The sequence below is a fragment of the Diabrotica undecimpunctata genome, unplaced genomic scaffold (assembly GCF_040954645.1).
Source record: "Diabrotica undecimpunctata isolate CICGRU unplaced genomic scaffold, icDiaUnde3 ctg00001007.1, whole genome shotgun sequence".
In the NCBI taxonomy this organism is placed as follows: Eukaryota; Metazoa; Arthropoda; class Insecta; order Coleoptera; family Chrysomelidae; genus Diabrotica; species Diabrotica undecimpunctata.
Window position 1 is genome coordinate 1 of NW_027312457.1, and position 22,673 is coordinate 22,673.

At 34.5% G+C, this 22,673-nt stretch overlaps 1 pseudogene; it reads left to right on the forward strand.

The window, feature by feature from the left end:
* Nucleotides 1–83: 83 nt before the first annotated feature.
* On the forward strand, nucleotides 84–22,176 carry LOC140431640 (alpha-L-fucosidase-like; annotated as a pseudogene).
* The last annotated feature ends 497 nt before the right edge of the window (nucleotides 22,177–22,673 follow it).

Genomic DNA, 22,673 nt, shown 5'->3' on the forward strand with positions numbered 1-22,673 from the left:
CGCTATCTCAGAGTTTAAGTATTTTTTGAAATATGAATTGATTTTGATTTCTTTTTATGTTACAATAAATGTTTAATTTTTAGATACATCGTTTTAACCAGTAAGCATCATGAGGGGTACTGTTTATGGCCATCAAAAATATTCATACAGTTGGAATGCTCTAGATGTTGGACCAGGAAGGGATGTTGTTGGTACGTACTTCATTAACTATTATTTATAGATCATACTTAAAAAAATAAATTCTTAAAACGGTTCTAAAATATTATAAATATATAAAAAAAATATATTCTAAAAATAACAATAATGACACAGTTATAAGGAACACACAGCACCTTAAAATAAAAAAAAATAGAATAAAGTAAACCGACTTCTGGAGTAACTGGTATTTATATAATTACTAAAATAATGAAAATATACAAAAGAATTTCAATTGTCATCATGTCTTCGGTCTTATTAGACCAGTAACATGTGACAAAACCAAAGACAAAAACGTTGATGAAGATTGTAATTTTGGATATTTTAATGATTTGTTTTTTTTTATAAATATACCATTTACACCAGAAAAGTTGACCTTCATTGTTTTAAGTTTTTTCTAAAACTACAGTATATAACCAATCACTGAGATATTATACGATTTTTAAATAAACTATCAGAAATTAAATTTAACAGAAATAATATTTTAGTAAGTTTTGATCTCGGCTAATCAATGATATCACGCGCTATCTCAGAGTTTGATTCGGCTAATCAATGATATCTATAAACAAAATTTTGTTCTAAAGTCCTAGGAAGAGAAATAAAGAAAAAACATTAAGCTGTGTCATGGTTGAAAAACATCAGATAGTCGACACTTACTTAATCCTTATCGAGAACCGCACAGAAGAGAAAGATTTGTCAGAATTTTGCCGACCTTTACAAATGAAGAGGGTATTCTAAGAAAAAGAGTGTTAATATCAAATAGGGATAACATAACGACCTTATAAACAAAATTACTGAACTTAGGCGATAGACACAGAAGGATTTTAATCTTTATGATAAAAATCTATAGAGCAATTACAAAAAAAGGTAGAAGTTAAAAATAGAAAAGTCTTTCACGTAAATGGAATTTATAAAGTTATTACCCTAAAACTTTTTCTTCGGCCGCTCTCTTCTAGCTAATGACAGGAAGTCTAACCCAATCCATTCTGCGATGTTTCTTAGCCACGTCAATTGTTACCTGTCATGATCAACTCTGTCCTCAATCTTGGCTTTCATTATCTGTTATAAGAAGTGCATCGTGCCTAAGTAAGTGTTTAAGATAAGTTGTTTTTTGCTTTTTCATTAAGTCTAGCAATTCTCGATCCATTTTCATTTGTTCTTAGAACTTGTTGATTTCTGACTTTGTCTATTCAAGGAATCTTCAGCCTGCCGCGAAGTATCCACATCTAAAAGCTTTTCAGTTTTCACATTTTACTGACTAAATGTCTACGCTTCCATGTCATATAGCAGGATGCTATATACACAACATTTCGCCATGCTTTATCGCACAGTAAGTTTAAAACCATTTACAAAGAACGGTCGCATTCTTAGGAAAGCGTTTCGAGCCTTTTTTATCTCTTGATCTGGATCAAGTGTATTGTTAATTAGGTAGTTAAGGTATATGAATTTTCTGTACCTGTTCTATAGGATGTTCGTTAATCGATATGTTTATTGCGAGTGAGTTACTTTTGGAAATATTCATTGTTTTTATTTTATTTTTTGTTGACTTTCATATCATGTCTTCCTCCTTCATGTACGATTCTATTCAGCTGAGTTATTAGATCTTGCTTACTATCAGAGATTAGTACCTTGTTTTCAGAATTTACCTTTATGTGCGCCATGTAAACAATTTGTTAGGATTTTCTCTGAATATAAGAATACGTATTTGCGGTTATTTTTCATCTTATATACCATTTTATTTGTTACTTGTCGCGAGATATAGAGAATTGGATTCGAAATCCTTCGTAATTCTCGACCGTGCAAGTATATTTTATAACATTAAAGAATCGTGTTAGAATGTCAGGACTGGTTAATGACTTAAAACTACATTTATTTCATCAGTTCGATATTCCATTGACTTTATTTTTTTCAACTTCATCAGGAACATGCTACAAAATTAACTAACAATTAGATACAAATATAACACTCACAATCTTATTATTTACGAAATGTTGTGTCTTATTTTATAAAGCAAATTATGTCAGATCGACACATATTCTACAACGAACAAGGCAGCACTGATTTCTATCTTTTTTACACATGTGTCGTTAGCGCCAACTAGTTTTGCTGTCGACTCTAACTTGCTATAATCTAACCAGATGTTAGCTATTTTTGGTTCCTCAGAATTTTACGTAAACGGCTTAACTAAAAATATAATCAAGCTGCTGAGTGAAATTCCTAAAATCATAATAGGTAAATATAACAGCACAGCCAATTACAGCTTATTCTCGAAACTTAAAGACCAGACACCAATTAGAATGATCTCATTTTCCAACTTTCTGGTCTCAAATGGAGAAAAAAGAAAACTCAGGAAACAGTGGCAAGCAACTAGATCGCCACAAACAAAAACGCAGCTAAACAATTTTGTAAATTAGCTAAAATAAATGATAGCAACAGAAAATAATCTACAATTAAGTGAATACATAAAACAACTAGATACAACTGAACAAATAAACTACTTCCTATGGAAGGCTACTCAAAAATTAAAAAGACCCCAATACAATATACCACTATTAAAAAAAATAACAAGGCAGATGATTAAAATTTCCAAAAAAAAAACCAGAGAGATTTGCAAACCACCTAAGAACTTTATTTATTCTTAATGAAACAACTGAGCCCAACCCGAGAGGAAACAATAAACCGAGTTATTGAAGAATCATACCAGCTAGAATTACCAGAAAAAAAAATTAAAAAGTGAAACCAAAACCACAATTAAATTCAATACCAATCCTAAAAAGCCCCAGGGTACGACCTCATCACAGGACAAATATTACAAGAGCTTCCGGAAAGAGGATATACATATCTAACACAATTATTTAGTTTAATCATGAAAATCAGCTAGTTCCCACCCCAATGGAAAGTCGCTGAAATAACACCCATTTTAAAATAAAGTAAACCACCTGAACGGGTGGAATCATTCCGACTCATCACTCTCCAAAGCAGTGCTCTCCAAAGTGTTCAAAAAACTTTTACTAACAAGACTAACACCTCTTCTAGATGACAAGGGAATAATTTTAACTCACCAAGTTAGATTCAGGCAGAAATATTCTACCATTCAACAAGTACATCGAATCGTAAACAGAATTCATAAAGATCTATCGGCATCCAGATATTGTTCCGCCCTATTCATAGACATACAGCGTTTGACAAGGTATGGCACCAGGGGTTGCTCTACAAGCAAGCTGAGGAGTTGTTTACCTCTAAACTATTACACACTACTAAAGTCATACCTTACAACTAGTCATGAATGTATGTTTTACGAGTAAAATATGATATGAAATATCGGAACTCCAACCCATAACAGCGGGAGTTCCACAGGGAGGTATACTGGGTCCTGTCCTATATCTACTCTACACTGCCGACCTGTCAACATCACCTGCCACAACAACGGCTAAATTTGCAGATGATACGGCGATCTTATGCTCCAACAAGTCGCTCCTTACAACCCGTAGAGGAACATGTTCACATGTATGTATTAATCACAAAAAAATACCATAGAAAGATAATGTAAAATACCTTGGAATTCACCTGGATAGAAAACTGACCTTGAAAATTCACATATTTTCCAAAAGAAAACAACTGGGTCATCAAGTGAGAGACATAAACTAGCTAATAGGAAAACAATCCCAGTTAACAACTCAAAATAAATTACTTCTATATAAAGCGGTGTTAAAGTAAGTATGGACCTATGGAATAGAACTGTTGGGAACAGCGGCAACTGTTAATATATAAATTATGCAAAGGTTCCAATCCAAAATACTAAGGGTGATTTTAAATATACCTTGCTATATCACCAACAGCACCGTACATCGAGATGCAGAAATAACTTATGTAAAGCAAGAAAATACATATCGAATAAGAAAATACAAGGACCGGTTGCGGGATCACCCAAATCACCTAGCAAGTAATTTGATGCAGATGCGTACAGTGCATAGATTAAAACGTAAAGTGTTTAGTGATGCAATAAAAGTGCTCAAGACTAGTATTAAGTATTTTTTACCAATAATTTTTAATAAATGCAGATTGTAGTAAATTGGGATGTCAAAAAAAAACTATAAGACTGTATAATAACTGCAATATTTTCAAATTCTGAGGAAATACCCTAGTGTTATATAATATATATATATATATATATATATATATATATATATATATATATATTATATATATATACTCCTAAAGATTTCGGTGGTTAGTACAATTAAACCTAGAGCTAAGATTAATAATATTACAGAAATTAATATTAAACTCAAGTCTTACGGGTTGAACGGCGTCGGTTATCATTGCGCCTCAGTTGCATTACTATAGTAATGCATTGGTTAGTGATTAGTGTAGTAGTGTCTGGGGGCTCGGGAGACTGAGACCTCGGAAGTCCTGAAGAAGACTGGATCAAAGAGGGTGTCGAAATCTTGGCTCAATGATAATCGACGCGGTTCAACCCGTAAGACTGTTGAGTTTAATTTTAATTCTTGTAATAATATAATCTTAGCTCTAGGTTTAATATATATATATATATATATATATATATTACATATATATACATATATATAATATATAGATATATATATATATATATATATATATATATATATATATATATATATTACATATTACATATATATACATATTACATATATATACAAGAAGTACTTGTGACTCGTTTGGAACAAATATATAACATTTTTGAATTAAATATTTTGAAGATGTAAGCAGTGATTTTTTACTTACCAAACTAATTTTTATTTGGTAAGTTAACAAAAATTGTTTTTTCTTTTTAGTTCAACCTTGTAAGTATTTTGTCTTTTTTAGCTCTTGATAATAATTGTAAACACAATTGAAAGCTCGAGAATAAAAAAATAGTTAACCAATAGCCCTATTATTGACTCCAACCCATCCAAAACAGTTATATATATATATATATATATATATATATATATATATATATATTATATATATTATATATAATTATTTAATACGTTAATTGTAATATAATTTAATACGAAAGATTTATCCAAGGTAAGGTAGAAGACCGAAGATCACGAGGAAGATCCCCAACAAGATGGATCGACCAAATTACAGGATTATGCAAAAGACTTATGCATGAGTTAAAAGAAATGATCAGAGACAAATCTCTTTGGAGACAGACAATAAACAACATCACGATGACCACTACACTCCCTCCGGATGATTAGGACTACAGAGAGAGATTTAATACGTGTAATATGATTTTGCAACAGAGTATAAGTGAATAATGTAATTACTCATTCTGTCAGTTGCCGTAAATAGTTTGTAAAAAGCATTAAATACAAACACCCTACAAATAAACCCGAATCAAATTTAAACATTTCTTTTAATTCCAGGTGAACTTGCAACAGCTGTAAGGGCTAAGGATTTAAATTCGGTTTGTACCATTCGTCTATGAATGGTTTAATGAACTGTATGTAGCTGACAAAGCCAATGGTTTTCAAACAACAGACTTTGTAGACCGCAAGGTAAGTATTGCAAAATACGTCAAAAATCAAACGCGCTGACTAGCTATTTTTCTTACAAGAAAGTATATACTAAATAGTTTCTCTTACGATCACAGATAACGTAAATGTTTTTGACTGAAGCATAGACTAAACTGCATCACCAGAAATACAGTCATAAGTAGAATATGCAATATGCAATTTTCGGTATAAATGCGAAAATTCTAAAACACTTGAACAGTAAATGAACAGGATGGCTGGAGCCAATCTTCGTTTTAATACCGAAGAAACATAATCCAGTCACAGTAAAGGACCTGCTTAAACAGCTTAATTAGCCAGGTATTAAGTAATAGGTAATACATAAATGAATATACAACAAAATGCAAAATTAATAGAAGACACTCAATTTGTTTTTAAAATGGCTAAGGACTAAGAGGTGGTACCTTTTTACATGAAGTTTCTAAGTAAAAATATGATGTTTAAGCGAAATATGTCTTTATTTGCTTCATTGATTACAACGAAGAATTTGACAATGTAAGGCACGAGATGTTAAACAAAATTGGTTTAAATAAAGATATGACAATGACACAAACTGTGTTAAAATTAAAAACATTACTAAAGATGGTCTTCTTATAAAACAAAAAATAATGTTTAAGACGTGGTTGAATTCTCTTCCACCTTTGGTTAAACATTGTCTTCTTCTTCAAGTGCCATCTCCGCGGCGGAGGTCGGCAATCATCATAGCTACATTATGTAGAAAAGGTAAGCTTTCAAAATAAATAGTATATACACACAGTACTCCAATTAAAAAAAAACGATGTCTGAGAAGTGAAAGGTATTTTAAAACTCTTTCTTGTTCATTCTCACTCGGCCATCGGATTTTCCCTATCACGTACAGATTTTTCACAAATCGCCATCTAACTTTTGTACTAAAAAACAGGTCCGCTATAATGGCTATACTTAATAAATAAGAATATTAAGACGAAGAAAATAAAAAACTATTGGTTACAAGTTAAAAACTGATCTTATTTAATTCTCTACAATCATTAGACAAATTAATTAATATTACTTGAGATTAAGTCAAAGAAACTTCCTCTTTTTTGAGTTTTTTTTTTGAGGTATAGGTTTCTCTGGATTACAGTCTCTATTGATGTTCCAAAGGTAGTCAGCTATCATAGTAGTATTCTACCTGCCTTTATAACGTTGTTCCATTTATATTTTGATGGAATCCCCCCCCCCCCGTTCTTCTCTGTAATCTCCCAAATTATCGAGGAATAGTCTGGTGAGTGTGGTGTGAGTGAAGAAAATTAAGTTTTATACTCATTTACATTTTAACAAGGCTATTTATTTCTACTTTGTAATTGGGATTTTTTTAGTTCTCAAGAAACTCCTTACCAATTAATTTAAAACTCCTTCATACATTTGTTTCCTTACTACTCATGTATTTTTCAAAGTCAGTGTCGATCATTAGTTAGCGAATTTAAGGACACACAAAAATTCCAGCTTTTATTTTCTCAGAATCTTTCTTAGGAAACTTACCCAAATACTAAAAACATGGTTTAACCGGATTCAACGCTTTTACGAATTGTTTCATTAAACCGAGTTTAATATGTAGAGGTGGAACTGTATAGTAACCAAGATTTCACTGTATAGTAATTGGATCTATCTCTGCTATCCATTCACAAAGAAAACAGGGTAATTTAGTAAATCTACTTTGCAAACCTAGGAGAATACTGATGGCTTTGAAATCTCCACAAATTAACTAGTTGTTTTTTCTCTAACATTTTTAAAGAAAATTTTTATATTGTGGTTGGTATGTTTCTTTTAACTTCTTTAAACTAGCTTTTGATGAATATCTAAAAAGAGTCTCCATTTCAGCTCCATCTAGTATGTTTATAGTCAATTCCAAAATATTCCACCACTGATTGAATTTTATTACAGAAAATCATTACATGTCTTTCTTGAAAGTAAGGAGCAAGTTTTTGTTAACGATGACAATACCAAGAAAAAGTGACACTCGTAGCAACGAGATTTCTTTATTTCAATCTGGATCCAAGAACTTCCGCAGCATCCGTTAGGAGATTTATATTTTTAAGTAAATAATTTAATTCTTATTGAGTAAAAAGTTTAGGTGATCGATCTTCATCAGGTTAATATGCCCCATCACATACATTATTCTCATTGTCACTACTCGCATGTCACTACTTTCATAGTCACAGTTATCACTAACATTTTTTAGAACAGTAGGAGGGGCAGAAACAGGTATAATGTCACTATGAGCTACTGATCTAATAGCAGAAGCTAAGTTTTGATAAGCAATAGATTTCTGTTCTTATCTGAGTAGCCAGATATATAAGTCAAAAAAAATTAACAATTATCTTCATGATTTAATGGTTTTCTTTAGACCATCGATATTCCAAATGACATAGCTTTCTTTTAATCTGTTAACCATAGACACAATGCATCAACACAAGTTCTAAAAACAATATGAGGGGCAAATTCCTTATCTTGATCTCCAAGTTTACACCAAAATATGAAAGTACACATTTTCTCCAAATTTGGTAATATGTTGCCTCTGTTTTACAACCACAAAATACCCACAAATATTACAAAACACATTAGGGCTATTTACACACGATCTCCAAGATTGATTCATTTTAGAACTTATAATAAAAAATGTTTATCTGTTCATACAACACAACAGTAGAATTAAAACTGACGCGATTTCTGTATCTTCAATGTCAACTAAGCTTATCATCAGAGGGTAATACTTCCCGCCATAATTAGCAGGGTTGTCAAACGTATACATATAAACTTTGCCGTCGAGTAGGTACTTTATCAATACTTCGAAATAATTACTTTTGACACTCATTTACATTTACATTTTTGACCAAGTCACAGCAATTTCGTCACCAGATGATAAAAACCTTCGGTCACATTTCTAAATGTAATGCCTATTTATGTAATCTGTGTAGCAAAATATGTACGTGATAGGAAACAACTTTCAAAGGATTTGGGTTCCACCCAAAAAATACCCTAAAAAAAACACTTTTTTTCTTAGACATCAAAATCTTTGCATCACCGTGTTATTATAATAAGCCAATGGAGGGGAAATACAGACTTTATATCAAAACTCCAAAATTAAGTGTAATTTCCTGATTATTTTATTATTTTAGACGGATCCAGAATTAAGAGAAATTGTAAACGCTTACAAACCTTCCATTGTGTGGTCTGATGGCGATTGGGAGGCTTCAGACACTTACTGGAAATCCAAAGAATTCTTGGCATGGCTGTATAACGAAAGTCCAGTTAAAGATGAAGTCGTAGTAAACGACAGATGGGGAGCTGGAACTTCTTGTACCCATGGAGGAGTTTACGCATGTTGGGATAGATTTAACCCAGGTATTTAAGGAATTAAAACCTTCTATTACAACTATTATTTATTATTCAAATCTAAGAATTCGTCTAGCAGCACTTACAAAATTGTTCGAAAACTTTTTACAATAATAAATATTGTAAATGTATTTACAATGCCACAATGTATAGTATTATACAGGCACACGTACGAATTAATGAACACACATCAGAAGAGTTCGAAGTTAAAAGAGGAGTGCGACAGGGGTGTGTATTGTCACCACTACTATTCAATGCATACTCTGAAGAAATTATGAAAAGAGCTCTTGAGGGAGAAACAGCAGGAATCAAGGTCAATGGAACACCAATTAACAACATTAGATATGCGGACGATACTATCATAATAATAGACAACCTCCGAGACCTCCAAAAGCTAATGAACAAGATAGTTGAGTATGGAGAGGAATATGGATTATCAATAAACACCAAGAAAACCAAATTTATGAGGATATCAAAAACCCAAAATAATGGTGAAAGCCTGACAATTAACGGTAGTGCTTTAGAACAAGTTGAAAACTACCACTATCTTGGCACAATAATTAATCACACAAACGATTACTCCAAAGAAATCAAAGTTCGAATAGAGAAAGCCACGTACAAACTTCAATAAAATGAGAAAGGTACTATGTGCAAGAGAACTAAAATTGGACTTAAGAGTTAGGCTGGCAAGGTGCTATATTTTCTCGACTCTGCTTTATGGGATAGAGGCATGGACACTTAACGCGTCGACTGCTAAAAAGTTGGAAGCATTTGAAATGTGGGTGTATAGAAGAATCCTGAAGATATCATGGACCGAGCATGTAACAAACAACGAAGTCATGAGAAGAATCAACAAAAGAATGGAAGTATTGGAAACCATCAAGACACGAAAGCTGCAATACCTGGGGCATGTTATGCGTAATGAGAGATACAACCTACTTCAATTGATTATACAAGGGAAAATCCAGGGCAAGAGAAGTGTAGGAAGAAGAAGAATCTCATGGTTGCGTAACTTGAGGGAATGGTACGGATGCACATCAATTGAACTATTCAGAGCAGCAGCATCTAAGATCAGAATAGCCATGATGATTGCCAACCTCCGTCGCGGAGATGGCACGTGAAGAAGAAGAATGTATAGTATATTATTGGTTATATTAAAATTAAATTGCCTTTAAATTTCAACTGTTCACTAGGAAGTCCGCTGGACCAGCGATTTTATTGACAAAAATATTACGAAAGAATAAGAAATGCCAAATCAACAGCATTTGTTTAGCATGTTTTAAGAAAAATTTAAGAATAACCAAAATTTAACAAATGAGTCCTAGTAAATATGACATAAATTTTATTTGATTTTTTTATTTCTTCGTTCAATACAATAGCAAAATTATTTTCTGACTCTAAATTTCATACTGTTTTTATTTTCTAGGTACTCTTCAACCACACAAGTGGGAAAATGCTATGACAATCGATTACAGATCTTGGGGATTTAGAAGAAATGCTAAACTGTCTGAGTACATGACCATAGAAGCTCTTCTGTACGAGTTGGTTTCTACTGTCAGTTGTGGAGGTATTTATTTGTTTATCACAAATATATAAAATAAATTAAATAATAATTTTAAGGTAATCTTCTGATGAATATCGGTCCTACAAAAGACGGTGTAATTGCACCTATTTTCCAACAGCGTCTGCAAGAATTGGGTACTTGGTTGTCAATCAACGGTGATTCTATTTATAGTACAAGGCCATGGACGTCACAAAACGATTCCTTGACAAGTGGGGTTTGGTATACCAGCAAAAATTCTGATGTATATGCCATAAATCTACAATGGCCTCAAGATAATACATTGAATTTGGAATCGGCTGTTGATCTTTTTAAAAATACAAATACTGAGGTTTATTTACTTGGCGATGAAAATGGTCAAGCATTAAAGGTAATTGATACAAATAAACGATTTTTAAATTTCTATGCTTAGATGGTGTTAGCAACAACGGTTAAGCCACCGCCATGAAGTTTTGAGAAAACGAAGAAAATAGTTGGATAAAAGATTATAATTATTAAGAAGTTTAAAAGCGAAATTTTAAGATTATAGTACAATTGAAAATGATTGATAGCACAAATTTTATAGCAAATAAGAACATAAAATTACTTTAATATAAACAAACTAAAATGTTAATATTACATACCCACATTAATTTGTATAAAAATACTAAATATTGGTTTAGGACATTTCCTTACAATTTAGTAATAAATATATTTAGTACTAGCGTCATATAAACGTATAATTAGTAATATAAATATATAATTACATTGCTAAATACATTAGTTGTCTTCTTCCGATAAGGAGACATCATCATCATCAGTTTCTTCATTTCTCACAGAAATAATAATTGGTTTTATTGTTTCCTCTATTAACAGATCGAGTTTCTAGAATGTTTCTTCCTCTGCTATGACACGTCTTATAGCTTTTTGCCTATTGTCAAATAAAAATGTTCATATGGAATCAGATAAAATTGTTGACGAACATCTTGGAATTTAAATGTTGTATTATTTCTCGCGACATATCCCTTCATTTGAGCCCAGATAATTCTATGAGTTTTAGTTCACAGTGATAAAGTTGTAATCCCAACACTTTAACTCCATATTCTTTTGCTATTTCATCTACACTATACTTCTGAAATTTTGGTAAATATGGTTGCATAGCTGCAATAACTCTTTTTTGAGTAAACCTTCTGCTGACACTACTATTTCTTTGGTTATCAGCCATTACAAGAGTTCTTGCTTTCTCCAATTAGTGTTAGGTAATACTTCCTTTAATCTTGAATGGTAACTGACATTGTCCATGACTATTACAGAATTGGTTGGTAATAAATCTATCATTTGACTGAAATAATCCTCAAAATTATCAGAAGTCATTTCTTTACGGTAGTCGTTCGTAAAATTTGAAATAAAATGTACGCGCTATCTCAGAGTCCTTTATCTCCTACAATATGAGTGATAAATAAACGGCGACCTTTACCATTTGAAAATTTGAAGCCCGTAGACAAACCTTCTATAAATGCCTAAGGAGCATAAATGCCCTTCATTTATTTATGTTTCATCTAAATAAAAAATATTTTTGCCTTCTCTCCTCAATTTTTGAATTTCCCTTAAATATTGCCTCCTCCAACAAATAATTTCTTTCTCTATGAGCGCAGATTTTCTATTGTTATTCTCATAAGCGAATCCTAATTCACGTAAAGTTTTCCACAATTTATCTCTTTTAATATTCGGCAAAAATTCCTCTTCATTCATGTCTACTACAAATTTATCCAAAGTAGGAATATTTTTTTATAAATAAAATGAATGAACTTTTCTTCGAATCGATTGTTTCATAGTATCTTCTATATAAATGGGTTTTTCCTGTTGATGTTTTAGGTCCTTCTGTAATACTTCCACTCTCTCGTTGCTTTTCTCCTCCTCATTCCTAGAGCCCTTGTCACGTGTTGACACTCTAAATATTATTGGCTTGCTGCCTCCATTGGCTGCGATCCTGTACAATATGGACGGTTTCATGTAGGGATTATCTCTCCCACCAGAGTCTTACTCCTATAGATTACTCCTTCGATCTTACTCCTATAGATTTTTTTGGAGTCCACGTTTTAGCTGCGTATGCAGCAATGGGAAAAATAAGGGCATTGACCAACCTGAGCTTCTTTAACTCCGGTCATATCTAAACACTTAGAAACTAAACTTCGAACAATACTTGTAAAATGTTCATGTACGAGAGCATCATGTACGTTTAACACTAAAGTTTTCATTGGCACGCTTAAATGACACTTTAACTTCACAGGAGTAAAATTAGACCTTTGTGACATTTTTACTACACAAGTTCACTTAATATCACTTTTTATTATAGAACAAACAATTCTGCGTATTATAAGCACAGGACTTTACAAACACAACCTGTTAGTCTTAACTAAAATTATTTACAATCTGCGAAACACGTATGTCGCTTGGAAATTTCAATCCTTTCTAAGAAAGTTAAGGGCTTATAAATTGACCCTCTTATTTTTTGAAATTGTAAATATTTTACGTACTTCATACTTTCGTACTATAGCATTTGTTGATTAAAATAACTACAAAATTTAAGACAAGAATGGAAATAAATTGGTATGTTTAAAAATTTTTGGTAAAACCCAAACATTGTCAGAACAATGCTGAATATTTTATTTAAGGTAAACTCCGTTACTGTTTTATAATATTATATTGGGTTTTATCTCACGCGCAATAAAATTTGTGCTATTAATCATTTTCAAATGTACTATAAAACAAATTAATTTTGGTTTTTCAATACCTTTATTAAAAAATATATAACACATTTATGCTTATTATATATTTATTCTTCATAGCAAATATAGAAAGAATGATTCTTAGACTGTAGTAATGTTTATTTTAATTTATTGAGAGTCTTCTTACAATAACACTAAAAACACAATTAATTTATAAAATTTATTTACTTAAGACTACAAATTTATTTTATTGACTGATCTCTTTATATATATTTTGTGAATCGCATCCAGATTTCATTAGAAATTTATTCATTTTTTCACGTTGGACTCCAGCACCTGTTCCCTCAAATGAAATAATATTTTCCATAAGTTTTGGTAGGTAGGTTGGTCATGGGCAGTGGCTTTTGTTACCAAATAGAATACGTAACGTGATGCATCTTGGACTTTCAAATGTATTCCGGGAACTGGTACAACTCGACCAAACTTCCTTCGAAAGATGGATGCTAATCCTTGCCCGTTAGCGAAAAAAAATCTAACATCATAATTAAAAGCTACCTAAGACCTAAATCAAACTTTTTATTCTTCTTTAAGTGCCTTGTCCTTCAAGAACATTGGTGACTAGTCGCGTGATTTTTACTTTGTCCGCAGCCGATCTAAATAGCGTCGTGGTGTTGACTCCATACCACTGGCAGGGGTTCTTGAGCCAGGATATTATTGGTCGTCCTAGAACACGTTTGCCTTCTACTGCCTTCTAAATAAAGAGGAATTCTTAACGGTCTATTATTTAATATATTTTGCATCTTCTTAAATATTGTTCCCGCTTGCTCTATTCTGTTTTTTATTTTTTAAGATAATATTCATTTTTCATTGACCTAACAACCCAAATATTTGAATTATTATGTTCTCTCACTCATTCTCTATTTATCTGATGTCATGTTTGTTTACTATGGTCTGTTATAGCTTATAAAAGTGTCTGTAAATCATCTTTATCCATTGGTAGGAAAACGTTGTCATCAGTGAATCTTAAGTCGCTGATGACTATTCCGTTGACAATTATACCTTCTGCCACGTCTCCATGTTTCGTGTGATGATTATGGTCCTAACGCCACAAATACAAAGGTAATAGTTTTCAGTTGTGGTAACACCTTATGGAGAAAAACTGGAGAGAACCAACAGTATCATTTATCTTGGCTGTAATCTATAGGAGAACTGTGACATGAGCAAAGAAACTAGAATACGTATAGAAAAGGCCAGATTTGCATTTTTTAAGATAAAGAAACTCTTAGGTGGAAACAATATTACTTTGAAACTGAAAATTAATAAACTGTTATATGTTCTCTATTCTTTTATATGGGGTCGAAGGTTGGACTGTACCAGATACACTTCCAAGCAAACTTAAATCCTTTAAAATCTGGGTGTATTGGAGAATTCTGCGAATAAGTTGGGTAGATATAGTTCGTAACGAGGTTCTTTTGCAGCGGATGAGAAAAGTTATGAAAGTGGTCAGAACAGTCAAAGATCGCAAACTGGAATATTTTGGCCATGTTACGCGGCATCCAGAGAAATATTATATTGTAGCGAGATTAAATAAAACGAGCGGTTCGAATTTATATACATATATTTATTTATAAGTTTACAGTTCGGTACTCTCTTATCAACTAACTCACTCCTAACAACGTTACATATATATAATAAAGTTACTTTTCGAGAACATTCTGGCGTTGTCCCACCTCTAATTGTCTCCCGTCCGAAAGACGGCCGCTATTGACATGCCGATTCTTACATTTTCTAGATTCGTCCTTCTAAGAATTATGACGTATCGGAGATGGGCTATTTCGTTACACTGCTCCCCTCTTAAATCTGATCGTCCCGATCAGCAACTCTATATGTAGGCACAGGATGGCGGAATCTACAGGACTCTCCAGCTCTGCATGAACCCTTTAGAAAGAAATAACAGTCTACTGACTTTGAAGGATACGATCTCATCGGGTTAATGCAACACACAGTAATTCGTACGCCGGTTTCTCGGAAGATCACTTCAAGCATGCTTCTGACAATCTTCCAGTCCAGATTATCTAGTGCATGGCCTATCTTGGGTAAGGCCAAATTCTTGATGTCGTAATTGCACACAATTTCTTCAAATTAGTTAGAGCACGCCATATATCCTCGTAGCTTGCCCTGTCTGTATAAGACTTCCTGGTCACCATATACAGCAAAGATCGAGAACCATCTTCTAATCTCAGTACTCTTCCAACTTTAGGCTGCTGGTTTTTTAACTCGTCCAAACGACCGAATTTCTTATAAAATACGGATGAGATTCCTTTAGTCATCTCAAGATCCTGGGCAACACAGTGGGCTAGAGAGACGTTATGCGGAACACTAAAAAGATCCTGCTGAACTTCTGTGGTCACGCCGAATCTAGCACTCTTTCTCTTTGCGTAATTTGACATAAATTCATTAAAGCTTGGTCGCCGGTCATCTTTGATCTCATGTTGAAGGGTTCGTGCTTCTTCTGTTTCATTTGAGCCAGCATATGGTGCAAGACGATTTATGTGAACTACTTTTGGTTTACCTTTCGTCAACTTCTTAATTCGGAATATTACGTCATTTATTTTCTTTTTAATTTCATATGGACCCTCCCATTGTCTTTGCAGTTTGGGAGACAAGCCTCGACGACGTTGTGGATTATAAAGCCAAACAAGATCACCTACTTCATAGCTTTCACTCTTGCATCGAGAATCATATTGATCTTTCATTCTGTCACTGGCTATCTGGATGTGTTGTCGGGCAAGTTCATGAATGTTGTTCATTCTTAACTTCAGGCGGTCGACATAATCTTCGCTTGCAACATGTTCTTCGGAAGGTCTGCAGCCAAACTCTAGGTCGCAGGGTAAACGAACTTCACGACCTAACATCAGGCAGGTTGGAGTCTGGCCTGTAGTTTCATTCACGGCCGAGCGGTAGGCCATTAGGAATAAATGAATGTGCTGGTCCCAATCTCTTTGATGTTCTGATACAACTTTGGGACAGGTGTTTACCCATTGTTCGGTTCATTCTCTCGACCATTCCATCTGATTGAGGATGCAGGGGTGTCGTTCTGGTCTTATTGACACCAATCAATTTACAAACGTTTTGGAAAAGGGTTGACTCGAAGTTTCGCCCTTGGTCGGAGTGGATCTCCAAAGGAACACCAAATCGGCTAAAGAATTCTTTAACAAGTACCTCTGCAACGATAGCAGCTTCTTGATTTGGTATCGCATAGGCCTCAGTCCATTTCGTAAAATAATCCATGGCTACCAGGATATATTTATTTCCATCATTTGTCTCTGGAAGTGGACCTGCAATGTCGATTGCTACTCTTTCCATAGGACTACCAACATTGTACTGTCTCATGGGTGCCCTCTTTTTACCAGCTGGACCATTACTGGTTGCACACAGTTCACATTTCCGGCACCATCTTCTTACATCATCTTTACAGTTCACCCAATAGAACCGTTCTCGAACCTTTTGCAGAGTCTTCGTGATACCAAAGTGTCCACCTGATGCTCCGTCATGCAACTGACGCAATACTTCTGACACTTTACTTTTAGGTACAATCAACGGAAGCTTAGTTTCTGTGCCATCATCGTTCTCAAAGGTTCTATACAGAAGATCATCTTTCAGCACTAGACAATTCCATTGGCTCCAGTAACACTTGACTTCTGGACTACATGCACTAATGTCTTGCCAAGAAGGTCTTTCACTTCGACGCATCCAATCCAATACTCTTTTTATACATGGATCATCTGCTTGAGCGTCTTGTAGCTGTTGAGGCTGCCATTGATCATTAATGACGGTGGTTCGTCTCACGGGGCAAAGTCGTTCTTCTAATTTAAGACAGTGATTACAATTTGCACTGCAAGGCCGTCTCGAAAGGGCATCAGCATTTGAATGAACTCTGCCAGCCCTGTGTTCGATCTCATAATCATATTCTTGTAATCGTTCTAACCATCTTGCCATCTGGCCCTCTGGGTTACGAAATTGTAGGAGCCATTTTAGAGCAGCGTGATCCGTGCGAAGAAGAAACTTTCTGCCATACAAGTATTTATGGAAATGCTCACAAGCCTTCACTACGCCTAGCAATTCTCTCCTGGTAACGCAATAGTTTCTTTCTGGTTTTGACAAGACTTTGCTAAAGTAAGCGATGACTTTCTCCTGCCCATCTTGGATTTGGGAAAGAACAGCTCCTATTGCACTGTTGCTTGCATCGGTGTCCAACACAAATTTTCCTGCCTGTCTAGGGTAGCTTAAAATCGGTGCGCTGGTCAGAGCCATTTGTAAGTTTTCGAAAGCTCTTTGACACTCTTCGCTCCATATATATTCTTTACCTTCTTCTGTCAACTTTGTTAATGGCTTGGAGATGTTGGCAAATCCTTTGACAAAACGTCGGTAATATGTACATAGGCCAAGAAAACTTCTAATTTCGTGTTTATCTCTTGGTACAGGCCAATCCTTAATTGCTGAAAGTTTTTCAGGATCAGCTGTTACACCATTACTTGCTACAATATGTCCCAAGTACTTCACTTCTCGTCGAAACAAGTGACATTTCTTTGGACTTAACTTTAAATTCGCTGCCCGCAATCGTTGAAAGACTTCTGTCAGATTATTGGCATGTTCATCGAAGGATCTTCCAACTACAATTACATCATCCAAATAAACCAGGCATGTTTTCCATGTTAGACCTCTTAAAACTGCCTCCATTAATTTTTCAAATGTGGCCGGGGCATTACATAAACCAAAGGGCATAACTGTGAACTGCCAAAGCCCTGATCCTATCGAGAATGCGGTTTTTTCACGATCAGCTGGCTCCATGTCTACTTGCCAATATCCACTTTTCAGATCGAGTGTGGAGAACCAACGAGAACCAGAAAGTGTATCCAAAGTATCGTCTATTCTGGGCAAAGGATAACTATCTTTTTTAGTTACTGCATTGAGCTGTCGGTAGTCAATACAAAAACGTGTTAGTTTCCAACCATTCAAACCATCTTTCTTCTTTACTAGCACTACTGGTGATGTCCATGGACTATTTGATGGTTCAATTACCCCTTGTTTGTTCATATCTTTGATGATGTCTTCGGCTTCATCTCTTTTCGCAAATGGAAGTCGTCTAGGTTGTTGTCTGATTGGCTGAGCGTCTCCGGTATTAATTTTATGCTTTACTATGCTTGTTTTGCCATTATCCTTCTTATCCATGGCAAAAACATCTTGAAATTCTATCAGCATAGACTTCACTTTTTTAGTTCGCTCATCATCAAGATCTTGGCACGTTTTAATCATCGTCTCAACAAGCTCCTTTGGATACTTAGATTTCGACGGTTTCTCATTAGTATTCATGGAACAAATCGAAGCCACGGGAACACACTGTCCGATCAAAGTTCTTTTACTTAACTTAATAGCAGTTCCCTTTAAATTCATAACTCTTACAGGAACGACATTATTCACATCTTCGACCATCCTTAAACTTCCCTCTCGGCAGTAACCATCAGGTCTGGTCATCAAAATTTTCTCACTATTACCGGGTATTGTTACGTCACAAGTAGTTATTAAGCTGATAACATCTTCTTTGTCTTCATGAAACGGCAACTCTTCACCACTGATCTCGAGAACTCCATCTTTGACATTCAATACAGCCCCAACTTTCCTTAGTAAATCCATCCCCAATATGAACTCATCGGAGATCTCTGCAATTAATACCGTAAGTTTCACTGTGGTCTGGCCAATGGATACTGACATATTAGCCTCGCCATATGTATTAATTATCTCACCAGTTGCTGTTCTAAGCTTTACTGTTGCAGGCAATAATTTAAGATGGCCTCGTACTACTTCTGGCCGTGCAATAGTTCTAGTTGCACCTGTATCTACCAAAAACGATCTACATTTATTATTGATACGACCCTCTATGTACAAGCTATGAATTCCACCTGAGGACGTAATGTTCACAGTTACTATGGGGGCTGTGTTTCTCGAGGTCGGCAGTTGCCCCTTGTTGTCGACCCGTTCTAGTTTTTCCGACTGTTGTATCATTTTCTTGCAATTACGGCGAATATGACCTACTTCACCGCAATTCCAACATCTGGGCTCGCGTTTCTTCGGCATCGTGTTACGAACTACTTTTCGTACCATTTCTTCCAGACGTTCATCGTTTGGTTCGTCGCCTTCTTCGATGGTTCTTACTCGATGGCTCCGTGAAGTTTGACTAGCTGTTTCATGTTCCAAGGCAATAGCGAGCGCTTCATCCAGAACTTTTGGTCTTGCTAGTCGTAAAGCTTTCTGTAATTCACTTTCTTTTAACCCATTGACGAAGGTATCTACAGCAATTTCTTCCAAAATGTTGTCTGGTACTTCCGACGCGCTATCTCAGAGTATACGAGCAACATCTGCTTCAAACTCTTGTAAATTTTCACTTGCTTGTTGAATTCTACTTCTTAGTTGCGCCTTGTAGACTTGTTGTAGATGGGCATCTCCGTAACGTTTGTCTAGTCGAGTGAACAAGGTCTGGTAACATTTTTCTTGACCCTTAGGAATCGATCTTAGGATATCTGCAGCATCACCTCGTAAAGCAGCAGTCAAGGAAACAGCTTTTTCTTGTTCTGTCCAATGATTGGCTGTCGCAATAGCTTCAAATTGTCTAAGGTATATGGACCAAGAAGACTTTCCATCAAATGGTGGCAATTTGAATCTCATATTATGTGTTGTTTCGTCTCTGGCTGATTCTTCTTTTACTACCGGATCTAAAGCTACTGTATTAACTGGTGGTAGCAGTTTTGTATTAGTTATCATGCTCTCTAACTGTTTGATCTTCTCTTCTACTTTATCGAATGTTTTTGTGACTTCTTCAAATTTGTCATTGTTTTGATTACATACTTCGTCGAATCTTCTAGACATATTTTCGAATTTCTCGTCGTTTTGTCTAGCTATTTCTTTAATAGTTTGAGACGTTTCATTGAATCTTTCATCATTCTTTCGAGAAGATTCTTCAATCATTTGAGACGTTTCATTGAATCTTTCATCATTCTTTCGAGAAGATTCTTCTATCATTTGAGACGTTTCATCGAATCTTTTGGAAACAGTCCCGAATTTTCCATCAATTATTTTAGTTAAAACGGCTTCGTCTGCTGACTGAAACTGGAATGTCTCTGGGTCTTCTCCATTTTTGTTGAGAACAGTCCTCAGTCGTTCTTGGAGTGTCTTCTTGGACCCACTGCAGTCTTCATCGCGTTTTTCTAGCTGCTCACGCAACTGTTTTACTGAAAGTTCTACTAGCAGCATCTTTGGTCAGGCACACACGTACTTTTTAAATGTTCTTTTATATAAAGATCACTACGCGGATGTTCCCGACGAATAATACTTTTCAAGTTCAAAAGTCTTTTTCAAAAGTCACTGCTGAATTTATTTGCAAATCTCACACCGTAACACCACTGTAGCGTGATTAAATAAAACGAGCGGTTCGAATTTATATACATATATTTATTTATAAGTTTACAGTTTGGTACTCTCTTATCAACTAACTCACTCCTAACAACGTTACATATATATAATAAAGTTACTTTTCGAGAACATTCTGGCGTTGTCCCACCTCTAATTGTCTCCCGTCCGAAAGACGGCCGCTATTGACATGCCGATTCTTACATTTTCTAGATTCGTCCTTCTAAGAATTATGACGTATCGGAGATGGGCTATTTCGTTACAATATACTTCATTTAATAATCACGGCTTAAAAACCTGAGAGAATGGTTTAACATATCCTCTTCATCCCTTTTCCAAGGTATCGTTAACAAAATTAGTAAAACCAATTTCATAGCTAACGTATGATAGTCGAGTAAGGCACAAGAAGAAGAAGTTACGTCTTCAGATGTCTGAACTTAATTATAATGTATGCTATAAAAAGATTATAATTATAATTAAAGCTGTATGATTCCAGTACAAACCGGCCACTTTCCCAATGTTTTTGAATAATATAGGTCAATCCAGCATCAAAATTTATATCCCGACATCTATGTGCAAGAACTGGATGCTAAATAGTCACTTTTCAATCCAAACTGAGATTTGTCAATATTTTCTTTACATTTTTCCTTTCCTTTCTTGATGTTTTGTAGGTCAAAATAGAAAACCGACTCATACAAATCGTTATTTATATACTTCATCTCACCAGAGAATTCACAAGAGACCTCTCAATAGGTATCTCATACATCGAGTGATTTATTTTTCTCTGTGCTCACAATTGAATAGATTATATATCGACATCTCAATCCTCTTACACATCCACGCATCCAAAGGAAGCATCAGAACCACTTTAGAACCACCCAGCAAAATTTTCGCATCGACCCAACGATCTATTTGCCTCTTGTTTATTCCATCTCCTGTTTCTGTGGCCACGTATATATCGGCGAAACTGCTCAGTTCATTAAAACCCGAATACAAAAAAAATCTGTGTGCGTCAGTCACTGTCTATATACTGGAAATTACATATTGTCGGATAAAACCTATTTCCGGTTGAAGTTTATTAATAAAATAATATCATCTTAAGGAAATATCACCTTCTGCAGTGTTTTATTTTAACTAATTGCTACTTTATTATATTTTAGTGGTCTCTAAATGATTCCTCAGTAACGATTAACTTCCCGGATAAGGCAAAAGTAATCAGTCAATGGGCGTACGTGTTAAAAATTGTTCCTGGAGCTAGTGTAGAAAACAAAAACAATGGAATTTAGAACTTAGTAAAATTTTTAAGATTAGTTTTATTATTTTGAAATAAAATACTTTTTAAGTTAAAGTTTTTTAATTAAGTTTGTAGCATTTTTATTTTCCCATCCTGTATAATGTTTTAATTTGCTTCTTACACTTAATATTCGAAAAAGAGCTTCGAAGTTTATAAACATTCGACTTGCATCTCAAAATCTGCGAAGAAGAACACTTAAGTGTCTCTTCGAGTAAAAATACATAATTTAATTGTTTATTTACATTGCCAGATGCCTCTACAGAGAAAGTTATTTATTGTCGTTCTCCTAACTAGTTTTCTCTGTTTTGTAAAATAATTACTTAATTATGGAGTTATGCTAATGAGCAATGGTTCGAGATAGCGGCGTTTTACTCCGCCAATAGAGGCTGGAAACCATTTGCCAGAAATGCGAAACCAGCGCGAAAAAATGAAATAAGAAATAAAGATTCAGTTAGTGCAGAATGGTTCACTATTTGTTTTGGTGAAAGCATAATTCACAGTAAGTTTTTACCGTGACGTGATGAGCAGAACAAAATACTAGCTTCTGAAGA